Source organism: Phyllostomus discolor, chromosome 4 (assembly GCF_004126475.2).
Source record: "Phyllostomus discolor isolate MPI-MPIP mPhyDis1 chromosome 4, mPhyDis1.pri.v3, whole genome shotgun sequence".
NCBI lineage: Eukaryota > Metazoa > Chordata > Mammalia > Chiroptera > Phyllostomidae > Phyllostomus > Phyllostomus discolor.
Window position 1 is genome coordinate 28,548,861 of NC_040906.2, and position 16,333 is coordinate 28,565,193.

A 16,333-nucleotide genomic window follows, 5' to 3' on the forward strand; every position below is an offset into this window, starting at 1 on the left:
GGTACGGAGCCAGTCACCGTTGAAAGCGGTTAAATGCACAGCTCACATCCTCACAATCTCCTCACGATGAGGCATGAACCTCGTTTAATGAAGTGGAAACAAGCACAGAGAAAGTACTTACTTGCTCCAAGTCGTATAGTTAAAAAATAGTGTATACACACAAAGCAATGATACATTTTTTTGCAAAGATACAGATCAATTCAGGGATATGTATCAAAAGATTCAAAGAGTTGTTTTGGGGGGAGCCATCAAAAGGAGTAGGAAGGGGGGATCAGGAAAGTTCCTGGATCAGGGCAGGGGGAGGAGGGGACTGTGGGCCTTAGAGACTGAGGACCACGGGCACTGGGATGTGAGAAAAGAAAGTTTCACTCAGCCCTCTGTCCCAGGACTGAATGGAAAAGAAAACAGAAAAAAATAAAGCCTTGGGGAATCTCCACACTGATCCGGCAGGAGAGAGACACTGTCTACACTTGTGGCCGCTGAGGAGATTCTGAGGAGACTGAGACAGACATGTAGCAGAGGAACTGGAAATTTCCAGAGTTAAGAAGTAGCAAGGCCGGTGGCTGTGGTTCCAAGAGAAACCCCACTCGAAGATCCTGGCAGAACCCACAGGTGTCCTCGCTCAGCAAGTCCCAGCAACGTGGAGTCCAGAAGCTGCTTCTGCACCAGGCACTCACCTGCTCCACCCTGTCCCAGCAACATCACAGTCACCAAGTTCCCGATGCCAAGATGCCCCCGAACTGCCTAATTCCACATGCTCAAATTCCTAAGACTTGTCCACACAACCAGAGAAAAATCCCTTAAGACAGAGCAGGAAGAAAGGGGAGAGAATGGAATTGCTCCAAGAAGTTTTCTTTCACTTTCGATCCTTCTACAAGGCTCCTCTGCCTCTTCCAAAACTCACTTCCTGTTTCTCTGTTCTGCACATTCTTAATTTACCAGCAAATTCAGCAGGGCTTGAAAAAATCACAAGAGAAAACTGTGAAAGCATTTCCCTGCTGCAGAGGGGCAGAATCTGGTGTTCAGTGAGAGAGAAGGAAAATTCCTCAACATTAAGAGCTAGATAATAAACTTTATTTCTCAGACAGAACAGAGGTGACTTCACAAGAAATGTTTCTTATTTAAAGGAACAGATGCCCAATTTCCAACCATTCAGAAGAGAGTGACGACAACCAGGAAGCTGGACATGCTTTATTGGAAAGCAGTTATGTGGACTACATTTAGCATTAATAACCCCTGTAAATCTTAAAGACAGCCTTCAGAGTGCCTGAGGCAAGTAAAATGCCATTTTCCCTTGAAAGGGGTCTGGGGAGAGGAATTGTCCCTCCGCATAGTAGCTCAGATCTGCACCGAAGCCCTGGGTCAGCTCCTCAGATTAGATGGCAGGGGCTCTTCTTGGGTCAAAACAGGGCTGTAGCAGAAATGTGGGAAGATTCTGCACAAAAAGGCAAGGGTGGGTCTGGCCTAGCCCCAAGTAGGGATAACAACACTGCTCGCAATCCTGGCCACGCTCTTAGCTTAGTAGTCACCAGTGCCTGTCCAGCGCCAAGCCCGGGAGGTGCTAATGTGGAGGCGGTCTGTGACCCAGGACCCTGAGCTCCAGGCCTTCCCCGGCTTTCCTTCATTCTTTGTCTGCTCCTCATGCTCTGCCTGTTTCCTGTTTGAATTTTTGAAAACATTTCTCTTTTTGTTCACATCTTCTATATTTCATAAACAAAACACTGGCAATAGTGCAAAACCCAGATGTTGTGTCCTTTGCACAAATTATCTCTAATTCTCACAGCAATGCAGGGTTTTGTTATCCCAGGTTGTGGATGAGGAAACTGAGGCTCAAACAAAGATTCAACTCAGTCCTGTTGGACCAAACACAGGATTTTCCCACAATAACATACTAGCCTACCTTCCCCCGACAATTAGGATTTGAAATCAATAATGTGGCTGGAAAAACAATGAATTTAAACTAATTGAGAATGACCTATGCACAAAGGTCAGAAGGTCTTCGGATTCTCAGTCACCTAAGTAAAAGGAATTGGCCTAATGGTAACAACTAACATTTATCAAATATTGTATGTGTCAGAGTCACCTCGACTAGCTCATTTCACCTCAGAAGTGGATGCTGTTTTTGTTCCCATCTTGTGGATAAGAAAACTGAGGCCTTGGAAGGGCTGAAAGACTTGGCCAAGTGAGCTAGTCAGTGACAGAATGAGGTCTGTTTGTTGGTGAGACCCTGAATGGTTAATCGCTGTCTAAATGTTAACACTCAGCCACGGTTCTCAACTTGACTGGAGAGATTCTCAACTAACTGGAGAGGTTTCAAAAATACCAGTCTTCAGGCCCCAGCTGTGAAAGTCCTACCTGAGCACAATTATGGGAGGTGAAACAAATTAAGCACTTAGAGTAGTGCCCGGGCTTTCCACTATCCTCAGTAAACATTCACCACCATTGTTACTTAATTCACATCTTAAGGTGGCTATTTTAATCATTAGACATAGTGTACAGATGAGGAAATTAAGTTCAGTGTCAATCAGCTGACACATGGCAAGGCCTGTGAATAAACCCAAGATCGTCCCACTCAAAAATTTATGCTCATCCTCTAGTTCACACCTGGGCCCAGCCTGGCAGAAAAGGATGTGCCACTGGAAGTGTGAAAGTTAATAAACAGAAAACTCAGTTAAAACAGAGTCGGGAGGATAGAAGAGAGAACTCTGAGGGGCGTGCCATTGTCCTCACAACAGGAAGAGGAGTACCTTGCATTTCAAACAGGAAGTGGTACTACATGACTACCTCTGCAGGAGGAAGAAGAGATTCCTCCTTGCCCAGTAACAGCTCAGCCAATGGGAGACTACCATAGCTCAGCCAATGCACAGTCATTATACTTTGAATAGTTAGTTTGTTTTGCCAGACTTCTTTACACCAGCACCTCCCAAGTCCATAACACAAAAAGGAGTGTGCCTGTCCTTTGTTCTCTGGACTCTCATGCAATAGGCCATTAGACCACATGTCCTGAATTTCAGTTCTTTGCCGTTCCTGAATGAAACCATTTCACTGGAGAAATATCTGGTTATCTATTTGTTAAAGGTCAACAGAGGCATCCAGGGGCCCATGCTGTGGATAAGTGAGGAAAAAGGGGGGTGTCTTGGGGCTTCATCTTCTGTCATTCGTAAGGTATTGATCCTAGGCTCCCCTGTCTTATTAACTCTTTTAAAAAAGGAAGATGAATAATTAATTAGTGAGTCATGAACCTGAAGTTAAATTCCTATTGTGATTCGCAAGGATCATTATTAAGTCTCTTGCTCTAAACGGTTTCTTGCCTCAATCTTGAGTTATATGCCTGTGTCTGTTTATTATTGAAATGAATGGCCTTTCATCCTAGGGTAGCTAGAAAACCTGGAGGTGTTGCAGTAGCAGCAGGATCTAGTGCAGGGCAAGAACAGCTTGGTTTGACTGAATCTCCGAGCACTTTCCAAACCCTGAATCTCAGCTCCCACCTGAAGACCTGCTCTGGAGATTCAGATCTACCAATCTGCTAAAAGCATCTGTAAGCCTCCCTAAGACAGCCAAGCAGGACTAAACCTTCTCTCAACTCGCTGCAGCACACCCTTCCCGTTCATCTGAATTTGATCCACAGAACAATAGTCAAGGATAAATGCTGACAATGAAACAGAAATCTTCTGAACGTGCATGTTTTTTGTTGCTTCTGCATTAATTTGCACATAACTGATCATAAGCCCTGTCCCCACCCTTCTTTGACTGTAGCAGCTGGGCTTGGTTCTGGGCCTTAGACACCCTCCAGGAAGTGGGGACAAAAGGAAAAAAGATTGCATTCCAATCAATCTATTTCACCTCCTCCTGGGCCTTGCTTGAAGAGACTCAACTAGTTGTTTAAAAGTTTTTAACCACTGGGATTTAAAATTTTTTTAATTTTTGTTTTGGTATTGAGATGATTAGGCAGTCACCAACTTCAACACGTATGTTCTACAACTTGCTGGTGGCCAGGACCTGCCCCCTCTACTTACCAGAAACTACTGCAGACAAGACCTATACCACTGATCTAGAAAGGAGAAAACTGAAATAATTGTTGGGTTGCAATACCAATATTCCTGTCACCAATCTAGCTTTTTCAATATTTTCTTGAAGGTCTGAACATAGACAAGGTGAGAGTCTTGTCTATGTTCTTCATGTTCTTACTTTACTGTCTGTCCCTACCCAAGAAACAGAGTACCTCAAACCCTAAGGACAAGTATAAAGAGTCATTTAAAAAATTTTTATAACAGTAAAATATACATAACATAAATTTTATCATTCTAACCACTTTTAAGTGTACAAGTCAGTGGCATTAAGTACATTCACACTGTTGTGCAACGGTCACCGCCATCCAAGAGCACTTTTAATGATATAATGAGAACACTTTCATTAAGCAGGGTAGATTTTTAAGCATCTTTATTGAGATATAATTCATATATCATACAATTCAGTGGGTTTTCACATTTTCACAGAGTTGCGCAATCACGTGCAGGACATTTGCATTATCTCCCAAAGAAACCCCGTACCCCTTGGCAGTCACTCTGACTTTCCTCACAGGCTCCCAAACCTAAGCTATTTTCTACCACTAATCTACTTTCTTTTTTCAATTTATTGATTTTTAGAGAGAGAAAGGGGGAGAGACAGAAAGAGAGACATCAGTTTGTTGTTCCACTTATTTATGCCTTCATTGGTTGCTTCTTGTCTGTGCCTTGACCAGGGGGTCAAACTCACAACCTTGTCATAGCAAGACAACACTCCAACCAACTGAACTACCTGGCCAGGGCAAACACAATACAGTTTTAAAACATTTTCCCTACTGTGTCATTTGGCCGTCATTGGTAATTACATTTTTTAGTCTAAGACAGGTGGGGCAGGTGTTATGAAGACATTTAGGAAACCAAAGCTCAGAAAGGTGAAGTGTCTTAGCTGAAAGAAAGGATAGTCTTTTCATGAAATTGAAACTGGTATAACTGGACATTCACCTGTAAAACAAACAAACAAAATCCTCAAAACAAACGAAAAAACAAAGAACCTAGACCCTGACCTTACACCTTTCACAAAATTTAACACAAAAAGGATCTCAGATATAAATGTGAAACACAGACTTCTAAAACTTCTAGAAGGTATCACAGGAGAAAACCCAGGTGACCTTGGATTTGGTGATGAGTACTTATGTATAACATTGAAAATACAATCCATGAAACAACATAATTGAGTAATCAGATTTTATTAAAGTTAAAACATCTGTTATTCAAAAGAGAATGAAGAGACAAGCCACAGAGTAGGAGAAAATATTGACACATCTGATAAAGAACTATTATCCAAAATATACGAAGAATTCTTAAAACTTAAGTTAGAAAACAAACAACCCAATTATGAAGTGGGCAAAACAGCTGAATAAACACCTCACCAAAACAGATACACAAACGGCCAAAAAAAAAAAAAAGGAAAAGATGTTCAACATAGTATGATTTTAGGGAATTGCAAATTAAAATGACAATGGAACATTGTCATACACCTTCTAGAGTCAAATAAAATTCAAAACATTGACAACACCAGATGCTGGTGAGAATTAGGAGCAACAAGAACTCTCATTCATTATTGGTGGGAATGAAAAATGGTACTGCCACTCTGGAAGACAGTTAGGTAATTTCTCACAGAACTAAACATATTCTTGCCATACAATCCAGCAATAATGCTCCTAGATATTTGCCCAAATGAATTGAAAACTTATGTCCACACACAAAACCTGCACATGAATGTTTATAGCAGCTTTATGCATAATCCATAATTGGCAAAACTTGCAAGCAACCAAGACATCTTCCAGTAGGTGAGTGACAAACTATGGTGCATGCATACCATGGAATATTATTCAGTACTGAAAAGAAATGAGCTATCAAGCCATGAAAAGATATGGAGGAGCCTTAAGTGTATATTACTGAGCGAAAGAAGCAAGTATGAAAAGGTTATATGTTATATGATTCCAACTATATGACATTCAGGAAAAGGCAAAACTACAGAGATAGTAAAAAAAAAATGGTTGCCAGAGGTTAGGAACCAGGGAATTTTTTTTAATATATTTTATTGATTATGCTATTACAGTTGTCCCATTTTCCCCCCTTCACTCCCCTCCACCCTGTACACCCTCTCCCACCCATATCCCCCCCTTTAGTCATGTCCATGTGTCATACTTATGAGTTCTTTAGCTTCTACATTTCCCATACTATTCTTACCCTCCCCCTATCTATTTTCAACCTACCGTCTATGCTACTTATTCTCTGTACCTTTTCCCCCTCTCTCCTCCCACTCCCCTGTTGCTAACCCTCCATGTGATCTCCATTTCTGTGGTTCTGTTCCTGTTCTAGTTGTTTGCTTAGTTTCTTTTGATTTTGCTTTAGGTGTGGTTGTTAATAATTGTGAGTTTGCTGTCCTTCTACTATACATGTTTTTTCTTTATCTTCTTTTCTTAGATAAGCCCCTTTAACATTTCATAAAATAAGGGCTTGGTGATGATGAACTCCTTTAACTTGACCTTATCTGAGAAGCACTTGATCTGCCCTTCCATTCTAAATGAGAGCTTTGCTGGATAGAGCAATCTGGGATATAGGTCCTTGTCTTTCATGACTTGGAATACTTCTTTCCAGCCCCTTCTTGCCTATAAGGTCTCTTTTGAGAAATCAGCTGACAGTCTGATGGGAACTCCTTTGTAGGTTACTGTCCCCTTATCTCTTGCAGCTCCTAGGATTCTCTCCTTCATTTCTACCTTGGCTAATGTAATTATGATGTGCCTTGGTGTGTTTCTTCTTGGGTCCAACTTCTTTGGGGCTCTATGAGCTTCCTGGATTTCCTGGAAGTCTATTTCCTTTGCCAGATTGGGGAAGTTCTCCTTTATTATTTGTTCAAATACGTGCTCAATCTGTTGCTTTTCCTCTTCCCCTTCTGGTACCACTATAATTCGGATGTTGGAACGTTTAAAGATGTCCTGGAGGTTCCTCAGCTTCTCGTTTTTTTTAATTCTTATTTCTTCATTCTTTCCTGCTTGGTTGTTTTTTTTCTTCCTTCTGGTCCACTCTATTGTTTTGAGTCCCAGTTTCCTTCCCTTCACTATTGGTTCTCCGTGCATCTTCCTTCATATCTTTTATGGTAACCTACATTTTTCCATGTAATTTGCACCCAAAATCAACCAATTCTGTGAGCTTTCTGATCACCAGTGTTTTGAACTGTGCATCTGATAGATTGGCTATTTCTTAGTCGCTCAAAAGGATGAGTCCTGGGGAACTGATCTGTTCTTCTGTTGGAGACATATCTCTCTCTCGATCTCTCCCTTTTTTTTTTTCCCTGTCTGGTCACTCTCCTTGCGGTGAGGGGCGGAGCCTTAGGTGTTCACCGGGGCTGGGCACCCCAGTCGCTAGATTGTAATGTTGTATGTGGGGGCGGGGGCGGGGGTGGGGGTGGGGGCGGGAGGGAACAATGGCGGTAGCTCCATTCTCCTAGGATCTCAGTCCCTCCTCTGGGATCCTGGATGGCGTGCTCTGCCCTGGTCCACAATGCCGCCTCACTGGGTCCGCCAGCCACCGCTTGCATACTCAGGGTCCATGCTGCAAACTTGCGCATCCCGGAAGGCTTACGCATTCCTGGTTGCCTTTTGTGCCCAGTTCTCCCCAATCTCTGTGTGCCACGACCCGAGCCCGCTCCTCCTCTCCTCCCCTCTTACCAGTCTGGATGAACAGGTCTACTTCAACTTCTTGGTTGTCCGACTTCCATTCAGATAAATTCTCTGTCAGTTCTGGGTGTTATTCTGCCTCTAAATTGTTGTTCTAATCTTGGTTGTGCGTGGAGGTACGGTGCGTCCACCTATGCCTCCATCTTGCCGGAAGTCGGAACCAAGGAATTTTTAAGGGGCGGTGAAAATACTCTGCATGACACTGTAATGGTAAATATATGATATTTTGCATTTGGCAAAAGCAAGAGAGCTGTAGAATGCAAAGAGTGAACTCTAATGTAAACTATATACTTCAGTTAATGATAACAATGTGTCAGTGTTGGTTCATCCATTTGAACAAGTGTACCACACTAGTGCAAGATGCTAATAATAAAGTTTGAGGAGAGTAGTATACAGGAACTCTACTTTCTGCTTAATTTTTCTGTAAACCTAAAACTATTGCTTTAAAAAATTCTCACACATATAATATCACTTTATAATGGATAAAAATGGCATTGCAGTGAAACAAAGAAACAGATGGTCTTTATAATAAATGACAGATTGACTTCCGGCAAGATGGAGGCGTAGGTGGACGCACCGTACCTCCACGCACAACCAAGATTAGAACAACAATTTAGAGGCAGAATAACACCCAGAACTGACAGAGAATTTATCTGAATGGAAGTCGGACAGCCAAGAAGTTGAAGTAGACCTGTTCATCCAGACTGGTAGGAGGGGCGGAGAGGAGCAGCCGGGCACGAGTTGAGGCTCGCAGACAACATGGAGAACTGGATGCATAAGGCATCTGGGAGTGTGTAAGGCATCTGGGGCACACAAGATCGCAGCGGGTGGACCCTGAGTATGCAAGCGGCAACTGGCGGACCCAGTGAGGGGGCGATTGTGGACCAGGGCAGAGCGTGCAACCCAGGATCCCAGAGAAGGGACTGAGGTCCCTGGAGAACAGAGCTACCGCCATTGTTTTCCCCCAGCCCGCCCCCGTCCCCACCCCCACATACAATGTCACAATCTAGCGACTGGGGTGCCCAGCCCCGGTGAACACCTAAGGCTCTGCCCCTCACCGTAAGGAGAGCGACCAGACCAGAAAAAAAAAAAAAAGAGAGAGAGACAAGTCTCAAATAGGAGAACAGATCAATGCCCCAGGACTCATCATTTTAAGCGACCAAGAGATAGCCAATCTATCAGAGGCACAGTTCAAAACACTGGTGATCAGGAAACTCAGAGAATTGGTTGATTTTGGGTGCAAATTACATTAAAAAAATGTAGCTTACCATAAAAGAGATGAAGGAAGATGCATGGAGAACCAATAGAGATGAGAACCAATAGGTTGCCCAGGGCCAGTCACAGGCAGCATTTGACATAGGTTTGCACAACAGTCTTTGCAGATCTACCTAATACATAGAAACAAACACAAAGAAACAGCCAAAACAGGGAAACAAAGAAAGAGGACCCAAATGAAAGAACAAGAGAATTCTCCAAAAGAAGAGCTAAATGAAATGGAAGCAAGCAATTTATGAGATATAGAGTTCAAGGTAATGATTATAAGGATGCTCAACAGCATGAAAAAGGACACAGAAACAATAAAAAAGTACCAGTTAGAAATAAAGAATGCAGTAAATAATACACTAGAAGGAATAAACAGGTTATATGAAGCAGCGGAGTAAATCAATGATTTGGAAGACAAGGTAGAAAAAAACACCTAATCAGAGCAGAAAAAAACACCTAATCAGAGCAGAAAAAAACACCTAATCAGAGCAGAAAAAAAAGAATTTAAAAAATGAGGATGGTTTAAGGGACCTTTAGGACAACATGAAGTGTAACAGCATCTGCATGGTAGGGATACTGGAAGGAGAAGCAAGAGAGCAAGGGATCAAGAGCCTATTTAAAGAAATAATGACCAAAATCTTCCCAACCTGGCGAAGGAAAAAGACACACAAGTCCAGGAAGTACATGAGAGTCCCAAACAAGGTGGGCCCAAAGAAACCCAAACCAAGACATATCATGATTAAAATGTCAAAGATTAAGGAAAGAATCTTAAAGGCAGCAAGAGAGAGACAGTGACTTACAAGGAAGTTCCCATAAGACTGTCATTTGATTTCCCACCAGAAACATTTACAGGCCAGAAGAGATTGGCATGAAATATTCAAAGTGATAGAAATCAAGGACCTACAACCAAGGCTACTTTACCCAGCAAGGCCAGCATTTAAAATTGAAGGAGAAATAAAGAGTTTCCCAGACAAGAAAAAGCTAATGGAGTTTGTTACCACTAAAGCAGTATTACAACAAATGTTAAAGGGTTTGCTTGAAGAAAGAACAAGAGAAAGAAGAGGAAGAAGAAGGAGGAAGAGAAGGAGAAAAAGAGAAGGAAACAAAAAAAAAAGAAATAAAAGAAGAACATAGTTTAAAAAATAAAATGGCAACAAATACTTGTCTATCAATAATCACTGTAAAAGTAAATAGCTTAATGTTCCAATCAAAAAGCATAGAGTATCTGAATGGATAAGAAAGCAAGACCCATATATATGCTGTCTTCAAGAGACCCACCTCAGAATGAAAGATACACACAGACTTAAAGGGAAGAAAAAAGATATTTCATGCAAATGGAAAGGGAAAAAATCTGGGATAGTAATACTTATATCTGACACAATAAACTCTAAAACCAAGGCTATACTAAGAGACAAAGAAGGACACTACATAATGAAAAAGGGAACAATCTAACAAAAGAATATAACCCTAGTAAACACTTATGCAGCCAACATAGGAACACCTATTTATATAAAGTCTTGATGAATATTAAGGGAGAGATTGATAATAATACAGTCATAATAGGGGACTTTTAACACCCTAGAAACATTAATGAATAGATCTTCCAGACAGAAAATCAACAAAGAAACAGCAGTCTTAAGTGATATACTAGATCAAATGGATGTAATTGATATCTTCAGGGCATTCTACCCCAAAACAGTAGAATGTACATTCTCTTTAAGTGTATATGGGACATTTTCCAGAATAGACCACATGTTAGGACACAAAACAAGTCTCAATAAGTTTAAGAAGATTGAAATCATATCAGGCATCTTCTCTGACCACACTGCTATGAAACTAGAAATCAATCACAAGAAGAACACTGAAAAACACACAAAGACATGGAAGCTAAATAAGATGTTACTAAACAATAAATGGGTTAATGATGAGATCAAGGAAGAAATAAAAAGATATCACTTAAAAAATGAAAATGATAACACAACTACCCAAAATTTGTGAGACATAGTGAAAGAAGTACTAAGAGGGAAGTTCATAGCATTGCAGATCTATCTTAAGAAACAAGAAAAATTCAAATAAACAACCTAATTTTACACTTCAAGGAATTTGAAAAAGAACAACAAACAAAGCCCAAAGTGAGTAGAAGGAAGAGAATAATAAAGATCAGAGAAGAAATGAATGAAATAGAGTATAAAAAAGGCAAAACAAAAGATCAATGAATCCAAGAGCTGGAAATTAAAGAAGTAGCAAAAAAACTCCCAACAATCAAACCTCTGGACTGAATGGATTTACAGGTGATTTTACCAAATACTCAAAGATCTAACACTTCTTTTTCTCAAACTATTCCAAAAAATTCAAGAGGAGGAAAATCTCCCAAACTCATTTTACAAGGCCAGCATTGTCCTAATTCAAAAACCAGACAAAGACACCACTAAGAAAGAAATTTATAGCCCAATATCCCTGATGAACATAGGTGCTAAAATCCTCAACAAAATATTAATAAACCAAATACAACAATATATTTAAAAGATCATACAACACAATCAAGTGGAATTTATTCTGGGGATGCAAGGTTGGCGCAATACATGCAAATCAATAAACATGATAACCACATAAACAAAATGAAGAATAAAAACCACGTGATCATATAAATAGATGCAGAAAAGGCATCAGATAAAATCCAGCACCCATTTATGTTTAAAAACTCTCAGCAAAGTGGGAAAGGAGGAAACATACCTCAAAGTAATAAAGACCATATATGACAAATCCACAGCCAACATCATACTCAATGGGCAAAAACTACAGCATTTCCTTTAAGATCAAGAACAAGATGGGGATGTCCACTTTCACCATTCTTACTTATTTCAACATAGTACTGGAAGTCCTAGCCATAGCAATCAGACAAGAAGAAGAAATAAAACATCCAAACTGGGAAGGAAGAAGTAAAACTGTCATAATTTGCAGATGACATCATATACTGTATATAGAGAACCTTAATCATTCCACCAAAAAACTACTAGAACTCATAAGTGAATTAGATAAAGTAGCAGGGTGCAAAATTAATACCCAGAGGTCAGCTGCATTTTTATATGCCAATAATGAACTATTAGAAAGGGAAATTAAAAAAACAATCCCATTTACAATTACTTCAAAAAGAATAAAATACCTTCGAATAAATTTAACCAAGGATAAAAGACATGTAGAAAATTATAAGACACTGAAGAAAGAAATCAAAGAAGACACAAATAAGTGGAACCATATACCATGTTCATGAATAGCAAAAATTAACATCATTAAAATGTCCATATTATCCAAAGCAAGCTATAGATTCAAAGCAATTCCTACCAAGATACCAATGGCCTATTTCACAGAACTAGAAAAAAATATTCCAAAAATTTATATGAAACCACAAAATACCCCACATAACAACAGTGATCTTGAGAAAGAGTAACAAAGTTGGAGGAATCACAATACCAAATATCAAACTACACTATAAGGTCATAGTATCAAAACAACATGGTTCTGGCATAAAAACAGACATATAGCTCAATGGAACAGAATATAGAACCCAGAGATAAATGCATGACTTTATAGTCAATATTTGACAGAGGAGGAAAAAACATACAATGGGCTATAGATAGTTTATTCAATAAATAATGTTAGGAAAATTGAACAGATACATGAAAAAATATGAAACTAGACCACTTTCTTAAATCACAGACAAGAATAAACTCAAAAAGACTTAAATGTTAGATTTGAAACCACAAAAATCCTAGAAGAAAACATAGGCAGTCAAGTATTGGATATTTCTTGCAGAAACATTTTTTTCTGATGTATCTCTTTGGGCAAGGGAAACAAAGAAAACATAAACAAATGGGACTACATCAAAATAAAAAGCTTTTGCACAACAAAGAAAATCATCCATAAAATGCAAAGACAACCCACAGAATGGGAAAACATATTCACTTATACATCTGATAAGGGGTTAACTTAATATTCAAAAATTATTTAAAAACTTTTAAAACTAAGCACAAAAAAACTCCCAAACATTCCAATTAAAAAATAGGCAAAAAATCTGAATAGACATTTTTCCAAAGATGACATCCAGATGGCCAATATACGTATGAAATGACGCTCAACATCACTAATCATCAAAGAAATGCAAATTGAAACCACAATGAGACATTACCTCATGCTAGTCAGAATGGCCATCATCAATAAATCAACAAGCAACAAGTGTTGGTGAGAATATGGAGAAAAGGAAGCCCTCATGCCCTGTTGGTGGGGATGCAGTTTGGTGCAGCCACTGCAGAAAGCAATATGGAGTTACCCAGCAATTCCACTTCTGGGAATTTACCCAAAGAAACATGAAACATTAATTCAAAAGAATATGCACCCCTATGTCCATTGCCACATTATTTACAATAGCCAAAATTTAGAAGCAGCCCAAGTGTCCATCAGTAGATGAGTCAATTAAATAGCTATGGTAGATTTACACAATGGAATACTACTCAGCCATAAAAAAGGAAAAACTTTACCCTTTGTGATAGCATGAATGAACCTGAAGAATGTTATGCTAAGTGAAATAAGCCAGAGAAACATAAGTACCATATGATTTCACTCATATTTGGAATCTAATGACCAAACTGAACTAAGAAGCAAAAAAGAGAAAGACTCATAGATAATTGAGAGTGTTTGGCAGGGGTGATTAAGGGAATGGAGTGATTGAGCAAAAAAGAGAAAAAAGAGAAAGAACTCATGGAAAAGGACACCAGTGTGGTGACTGCGGGGTGGAGAGATAAATGGTAATAGAGATAGTACAATTAAAAATTAATTAATTGGCCATGGCTGGTATGGCTCAGTGGATTGAGCACTGGCCTGCAAACCAAAGGGTGGCTGGTTTGATTCTCAGTCAGGGCACCTGCCTTGGTTGCAGGACAGGTCCCCAGTAGGGGGCACATGAGAGGCAACCACACAGTGATGTTTCTCTCCCTCTCCTTCGCCCTCCCTTCTCTCCTCTCTAAAAATAAATTAATTAATTTAAAATGTCATTACAATGTTTAATAAACAAAGACTCTTAAATAGGATGCAAAAAGTGCTAACCATAAAAGAAAAGATGATCAGCTGTACTGCATTAGAATTAAGAGCTTCTTTTCCAAAGATGATATCATTAAGAGAGTAAAAAGGCAGGCTAGAGCCCTGACCAGTGTGACTCAGTTGGTTAGAACATTGTTGTGTAACTGAAAAGTTGTGGGTTTGAGTCCTGGTCAGGGTACAAACCTAGGTTGCGGGTTACATCCTAGTCCCTGTGTGTATGATCCTGGGTCCATGTGCTTATGGAAGGAAACCAATAGATGTTTCTCTCTTGCATTGATGTTTCTCTCTCTCTCTCTCTCTCTCTCTCTCTCTCATCTCTCCCTTCCTTTCTTGCTAAAAGCAATGAAAAAATATCCTCTAGTGGGGGTAAAAAAATTTTTTTTAACAAAACACAGGCCAGAGAACAGGAGAAGAAATGTGATGACATGGAGCAATCTCCAAGATGTGTTGGTAAGTGATAAAATGACAACAAACTCTCAACTACCAACAATTGAATCTAAAAATTAAAAACAAAGACAAACTAAGCAAAAAACCAGAAAAGGTACAGAATCTTAGGTATGGGCATCATGCAGAGGGTTATCGGTTGGGAGGGCAAATGAAGAGGATGAGGGGAAATGGTGCAGGGATCAAGTAGCATAATTAGTAGGGACAAAACAGTCAGGGTGTGTTAAGAATAGTACAGGAAATGTAGCAGCCAAAGAAATTACGCACGACCCATGGACATGAACTAAGGGGGGAGATTGCTAGAAGGGGGAGTGCTGGGCAGAGGGGAGCAAAGGGAAAAAAATTGGGACAACATAATCAATAAAATATACTTAAAAAAAGATGTGTTGGTAAATAACAGTGATATTGGAGAACAACAAAGCTAGAATGACAAATACATACATACATAAGGGACTGCCACTAGAAATCACAGAATAATGCCTCCTCTGCATTCCAGCTTCTTCAATATCATGGCTCAATACCTCCAAAGTGAAAAACCTACAAATGACTTTCTGAGGGAAAATGTGCATCTTATTTTGAAGTGAGTATTAATTGAAACATGCAGTGTGAAAACCTAACCTGATAATGTCGCCACTTTAGAATGTGCAAAATGGCCACTTCCGTCAGCCATGTTCACACCAGATCTGAGTCATTTACTTAGCACACAGAGCTCCCCTAATACAACCCAGCATGCTTAATGCAGAAGGTAATGTTCCCCATGACTTTCTTGCCCTACATTTTCTATAATACTGTTCAGGATATAGTTTTTCAAATCTTCACCCAAGCACGTCACATGCTTATTGATTTTAAAGAGAGAGGAAGCGGGAGAGAGAGAGAGAGAGATACATTTATGTGACAGAGAAACATCAATTAGCTGCCACTTGCATGCAACCCAACCAGAGATTGAACCCACAACATAGGCATGTGCCCCAATTGGGACTCAAACTTTCAGTTTACAGGACAACGATCCAACAAACAGCCACACCAGTCAGGCCTGGGTATTTTTAGCTCATTAATTATGTAAATGGTAGGAAAAAAGAGAGCATGAATTACCATGATTAAGTAAGTAGGGTGTTTGGAGCTCAGAAATTGAGACTGTTATTCATTAATACATTGTGGTTGAGTATTCTGAGAAATCTAGCCACCCCTGCAAAAAAGCAGAGCCGAAAGTTGCAAGGAACCAAACTTGTAATTTATATGATTATTCAGTTAAAAAAAAAGTATTATCTAGATGCCCTAGTGCCTCCAGCTTAAACAATTCCAGAAACAAATTGATTTCTCCTCAAAATTCTAGAAAAATCTTACCAGTGGGCAAATGCAGATACTTCTTCCTGGAAATGAAAGTCAAATGAAGAACACTCGTCTAGTGCAAAGGACTTCTGGAATTTCCAAAGCTGGACTAGACTCTGACAATCCGTGTGAGAGGGTGGGGCTCTGATCAGGAAATGAGACACTATTTTCTGTATCATGGCTGCATGCAGAGCTCAGCAGAGAGGACAGGCCCAGAAGTGAAGTACCCAGGCTTGTATCTGGGCTGGTCAACTTAGCTCTCTGTCAATTTCCATATTGCAAAGGGAGGGAGTTAGATTAGACAATCTCTAAGATCATTTCAGTTCAAATACTTAATTAATGCAGGGTGATGTGCTCTTTTTTTCATTTAGGGTCTCAATTTTTCTTCCAGATTTCTAGTTAGTACGTTCATTCGTTCAAATATGTGTAGGGGTTCACCACCCTGGAGGATGGATG

The 16,333-nt window shown here is 39.8% G+C and overlaps 1 protein-coding gene across 2 annotated transcripts in view; it reads right to left on the reverse strand.

Moving 5' to 3' along the window:
• The window catches only part of CASP8 (caspase 8), a 42,121-nt gene extending 26,103 nt beyond the window's left edge, over positions 1-16,018 (reverse strand). The window contains exon 1 of one of the 2 annotated variants that reach the window (XM_036023077.1): positions 15,893-16,018. The gene's annotated coding sequence lies outside the window, so the exon portion shown is untranslated. Of the gene's footprint in view, positions 1-677; positions 1,108-15,892 lie in introns of those variants that run through there. The other variant, XM_036023076.1, reaches the window with a different exon arrangement.
• Positions 16,019-16,333: the final 315 nt, after the last annotated feature.